We start from the raw sequence: 6,673 nt of genomic DNA on the forward strand, positions 1-6,673 counted from the left end.
CTGGTTCGAAACTGTTTCCTTTTTTAAATTTTATTCTTGATTTTTTACAAGAGCTTTTACGATCCAATGTTTACATTTATCGATATAAAGCATTTAATGAATAAGTTAAAAAATGCCAAAATCTGTGAAAAAGGCCCCTTAAACATTGAATTGTTTCTCTAGAAAGGTTGTCAATTGATTCCATAGAGATTTAAAATGTTTACACTCCCAGAAATGGTGTTCTATTGTTTCAATATGTTCACTACACATATCACATAGATTTGTGTTGGATAGGTTGCACGTTTATACTGGCATTTCCTTATTACTGAGTTCATCGTGTCTTTATTTGAAGTTTTGTATTCGTTAGTGTTTAAGTCTATCCTATTCCTATTGATAAAACGGATAATTCATTATGTCTTTTGTTTCACTAACCCCATTATGCTGTTTGCTCTAACAGAAAATAGTTTCAAAGATATGCATTAACATATTATACAAAACATAGTCTTATTTATTTACTATATATTAGGTCATAATATTATGTTTCTGCTGTCCCAGCCAAATTCAACAGCATTAATTCCGGACACAAATCTCCGGATAAACTGATTATTTTATCTCGAATGACTTATTACAGGTTGATTCGCGCACTGCAAAAACCTCCGCTTTCAACCCAAACAAATTTTGGTCAGTTATGTCTCTGATGGGCAGCGATTCTTTAATGAGACTACTGGCAAAATTACTTGCTGCTCACAGATAATATGTCTTTCATGAGACTACTGGCAAAATTACTTGCTGCTCACTGATAATATGTCTTTCATGAGACTACTGGCAAAATTACTTGCTGCTCACTGATAATATGTCTTTCATGAGACTACTGGCAACATTACTTGCTGCTCACTGATAATATGTCTTTCATGAGACTACTGGCAAAATTACTTGCTGCTCACAGATAATATGTCTTTCATGAGACTACTGGCAAAATTACTTGCTGCTCACAGATAATATGTCTTTCATGAGACTACTGGCAAAATTACTTGCTGCTCACTGATAATATGTCTTTCATGAGACTACTGGCAACATTACTTGCTGCTCACTGATAATATGTCTTTCATGAGACTACTTGCAAAATTACTTGCTGCTCACAGATAATATGTCTTTCATGAGACTACTGGCAAAATTACTTGCTGCTCACAGATAATATGTCTTTCATGAGACTACTGGCAAAATTACTTGCTGTCCACTGATAATATGTCTTTCATGAGACTACTGGCAAAATTACTTGCTGCTCACTGATAATATGTCTTTCATGAGACTACTGGCAAAATTACTTGCTGCTCACTGATAATATGTCTTTCATGAGACTACTGGCAAAATTACTTGCTGCTCACTGATAATATGTCTTTCATGAGACTACTGGCAAAATTACTTGCTGCTCACAGATAATATGTCTTTCATGAGACTACTGGCAAAATTACTTGCTGCTCACTGATAATATGTCTTTCATGAGACTACTGGCAAAATTACTTGCTGTCCACTGATAATATGTCTTTCATGAGACTACTGGCAAAATTACTTGCTGCTCACTGATAATATGTCTTTCATGAGACTACTGGCAAAATTACTTGCTGCTCACTGATAATATGTCTTTCATGAGACTACTGGCAAAATTACTTGCTGCTCACTGATAATATGTCTTTCATGAGACTACTGGCAAAATTACTTGCTGCTCACTGATAATATGTCTTTCATGAGACTACTGGCAAAATTACTTGCTGCTCACAGATAATATGTCTTTCATGAGACTACTGGCAAAATTACTTGCTGCTCACTGATGATATGTCTTTCATGAGACTACTGGCAACATTACTTGCTGCTCACTGATAATATGTCTTTCATGAGACTACTGGCAAAATTACTTGCTGCTCACAGATAATATGTCTTTCATGAGACTACTGGCAAAATTACTTGCTGCTCACAGATAATATGTCTTTCATGAGACTACTGGCAAAATTACTTGCTGCTCACAGATAATATGTCTTTCATGAGACTACTGGCAAAATTACTTGCTGCTCACAGATAATATGTCTTTCATGAGACTACTGGCAAAATAACTTGCTGCTCACTGATAATATGTCTTTCATGAGACTACTGGCAAAATAGCTTGCTGCTCACTGATAATATGTCTTTCATGAGACTACTGGCAAAATTACTTGCTGCTCACTGATAATATGTCTTTCATGAGACTTCTGGCAAAATTACTTGCTGTGGTGTATTGGATATGGTGTCCGCCTAGCGACCGGGAGGTCATGGGTTCGATCCCCACCGTGGGAGCGTTCTTTAGATCTTCCCCAAAGACACCAAGTACTGGTTCTAGGCCCAGGAAACGGACTCGAGAGTGTTTATATAAGCCTTAGGCTTTCGATGCAATCGAGCTAAAATAAATAGGTTTAAACTAAAATTACTTGCTGCTCACTGATAATATGTCTTTCATGAGACTACTGGCAACATTACTTGCTGCTCACTGATAATATGTCTTTCATGAGACTACTGGCAAAATAACTTGCTGTCCACTGATAATATGTCTTTCAGGAGACTACTGGCAAAATTACTTGCTGCTCACTGATAATATGTCTTTCATGAGACTACTGGCAAAATTACTTGCTGTCCACTGATAATATGTCTTTCATGAGACTACTGGCAAAATTACTTGCTGCTCACTGATAATATGTCTTTCATGAGACTACTGGCAAAATTACTTGCTGCTCACTGACAATATGTCTTTTATGAGACTACTGGCAAAATTACTTGCTGCTCACTGATAATATGTCTTTCATGAGACTACTGGCACAATTACTTGCTGCTCACAGATAATATGTCTTTCATGAGACTACTGGCAAAATAACTTGCTGCTCACTGATAATACGAACAGAATTTTTTATTTTTTATTTTGACTTAAGCATAACAAGCTTATCGTCATATACAAATACATGATAATGTTACAGACATGCGTGCTGAATATAAATAATAACATTGTATAAATTACATTCATCAATTCATAAATCACTCATCACTGGAGAGTGAGAGTGCTCTAATTGCAAGTTATAATGTGACATGGAATACATATAAAAACATAACCACATTTGATACATCCATGGTTAACAAACAACGTGTACCTAGCAAAGTACACTCAATTGTTAGTATAAGCTATAGTTCTTCTTAACAATCATGTGATAATAAACAAAGTGTTATCTCTTTTTTTGAAACATGATATACAATAGATGGCTAACTTTCTAAGTGTCGTTTTCTTACTACTATTAAGGAGTTTAATAAATTTGAACATACTAGGTCGCTTGTAATAGAATTCTGGGATATATTTGATTCTTTCTTCTAGGTATAACGGACATATTAGTATGAAATGGTACTCATCTTCGATATCGTTACAGCTACACAAGGGGCATATTCTTTCGTTCCTGTCAATATTATGATGTCTGCCTGTTTCAATTAACAATTTATGAGATGAGAGACGCATTTTGGCAATAATCCTTCTATGTTTTTTGTTTTCAATTAAATCTAAATATGATGACCTTTCGAATGTAGGTTTCAATTCTTTATACAAATATAACGATGTTGACGAATCAATGTTAGTCCTCCATTCAGCTACATATTGATCTCGCAATCTTATTTTTAATAAAGGGTTGAATTTGTCGATATTAATAGATTCTGGGAATAACCATACATCTCCAAATCCTGAATGGTTAAGTATATCGCGAACTTTTGATGACCAATTCACTGTATTATTTCTTTGAACAATTTCCGATCTTTGCATATTTATAACAGTGTGTAAAATACAGTTACTTTGTTTTGTTTGATAATATTTCTTTCATGAGACTACTGGCAAAATAACTTGCTGCTCACTGATAATATGTCTTTCATGAGACTACTGGCAAAATTACTTGCTGCTCACTGATAATATGTCTTTCATGAGACTACTGGCAAAATTACTTGCTGCTCACTGATAATATGTCTTTCATGAGACTACTGGCAAAATTACTTGCTGCTCACTGATAATATGTCTTTCATGAGACTACTGGCAAAATTACTTGCTGTCCACTGATAATATGTCTTTCATGAGACTACTGGCAAAATTACTTGCTGCTCACTGATAATATGTCTTTCATGAGACTACTGGCAAAATTACTTGCTGTCCACTGATAATATGTCTTTCATGAGACTACTGGCAAAATTACTTGCTGCTCACTGATAATATGTCTTTCATGAGACTACTGGCAAAATTACTTGCTGCTCACTGATAATATGTCTTTCATGAGACTACTGGCAAAATTGCTTGCTGCTCACTGATAATATGTCTTTCATGAGACTACTGGCAAAATTACTTGCTGCTCACAGATAATATGTCTTTCATGAGACTACTGGCAAAATTACTTGCTGCTCACTGATAATATGTCTTTCATGAGACTACTGGCAAAATTACTTGCTGTCCACTGATAATATGTCTTTCATGAGACTACTGGCAAAATTACTTGCTGCTCACTGATAATATGTCTTTCATGAGACTACTGGCAAAATTACTTGCTGCTCACTGATAATATGTCTTTCATGAGACTACTGGCAAAATTACTTGCTGCTCACTGATAATATGTCTTTCATGAGACTACTGGCAAAATTACTTGCTGCTCACTGATAATATGTCTTTCATGAGACTACTGGCAAAATTACTTGCTGCTCACTGATAATATGTCTTTCATGAGACTACTGGCAAAATTACTTGCTGCTCGCGGATATTATGTATTTCATGAGACTACTGGCAAAATTACTTGCTGCTCACTGATAATATGTCTTGTGAACCACTGAATCACCTTGATAATTATAAAGTAATATCAGAATCTATTGCGTCGAATTACTTTATAATTACACATTTGGAGCATAAAGTTCTTACAACATTTCCATATGATGTTCGAGCATTGGCAGTGGTATGACTGCTGCTTTGTAATTAATAATTAATGATCACGGCTGTTATGCGCGATATATTTTGTTTTTTATAATGAAGGCGTTGTAAGTGTTGTTCCCAATGGCGTCTTTGCTTGTGTAAACAACCACCTGTCTACATACTTAGTATATAAGTTGTGCGAGAGCATCAAATGAGCCCAACGGCCTCAGCTCAAAGACCAAACGTAGCCGAATAAATGGGAGGTGCTTATGCCATAACAGGTGCAATTCTTGGTCAATAAGTTGTTGATGTGGAAGCTCTGCACAGTTCCCGCTCCCTTATAAATCCTCATGTGGTGAAAATATTTTTATGAACAGAACAAAACAGTGTGATAGCACAGGGGTTTTTCTGCTACGTAAAAAAAGCCGTAAAACGGAACCGATCCCAAACCGTAATTATAAATTATTTTTTTTTAGGAAGAAGTGTTTTATGTCTTTAGCTTATAAGACTCTATATCTCAATTTAATTTTAAACACCCTACACAATATATTACTAGCATTTATATGAGTTTTTCCACAATGACTAGGAAAAGACCTGTTGTTTATTATTTGTTAATAAAAAAATCCACTTTGGTCTCATTTTTGTCGGTAAAAAAAATCCCCTTGATATAAGACGCATATTTGGCACGGTCCAGCTTTCTTAGCTATCTAATAGGTCTGCCAATGATAAGATTTCGTTCATAGCCACTCAGCGCCCATGGACAACAAGTGCCAATTCGCCATCATGCAAAACACAAGGGCGGTACAAATAACGACGAGTTAGCACTCTATTAGATGCATCGAAGTGCATGAGAGAACCAAGAATGGGAAACCACTTCCGCGTAAACAAGCAGGTATGTCAATAAAGAGCCTTCGTAATCAAATAAACAAATGCAAAAAGGGCATGAATGGGGACCTAAGCTTGACAGCCCAGACTACATTCAGTATTGGCCTTTGATGTGGTCCAAGAAAATTGGGCGTTTTCTTCAGTTTATCAAAAGCATGCTTTAAATAAAAAAAGTTTTCTGAGGCACATAATAGATGCTACCGCACAGATGATACAGAACGCTTCTTTAAACAGTATTAAATATGAACGACCAATCATTTTGCATTCATCAACAAATATGGATTGGACCAATGCTTTCAAATATTAATATCTCAAATAAGTGAAATTAGTAAATTACATAGCAACCTATATTTTTATCAGAACATTCACCCCATTCAATTGATTATTTAGAGTCATAAAGTAGTTAGTATTCATACAATTTTCACATGGGAACGCTGGGTAAAAAGCTTTTAAGATTATCGATAGTTAGTGTATAGTAAATGGTGCATTTAAAGCAGTTAAAATGTCATAGTTAATGTTTCGTATTGATAAAACTGATTTCATAACACGGTCGTAAAACTTCCGCTTGACAGCCTTAGTTACGGTCTACAACCTTTTTATGATGTTGACGACGAACGTTGTGCTAGTTAAAAGATGTTGTTAGTCTGACACCTGTTGTCTATACAGTAGGGGAATGGGAACAATGACGAGACAAGTATTATTAAAATAACCACCATATTAGTATTAAAAAAGTGACGTTTTACTCTTTGTTCCTGCGTTTTATACTCTTTTTACCACGTCCAAAATAATTAATTTGCAAACGAAACAACTTGTACCCAGTGTCAGTGATGAAATACACAAAGATATAAAATAAAACAAAAATAT

The sequence above is a fragment of the Dreissena polymorpha genome, chromosome 1, assembly GCF_020536995.1.
Source record: "Dreissena polymorpha isolate Duluth1 chromosome 1, UMN_Dpol_1.0, whole genome shotgun sequence".
Classification (NCBI taxonomy): Eukaryota; Metazoa; Mollusca; class Bivalvia; order Myida; family Dreissenidae; genus Dreissena; species Dreissena polymorpha.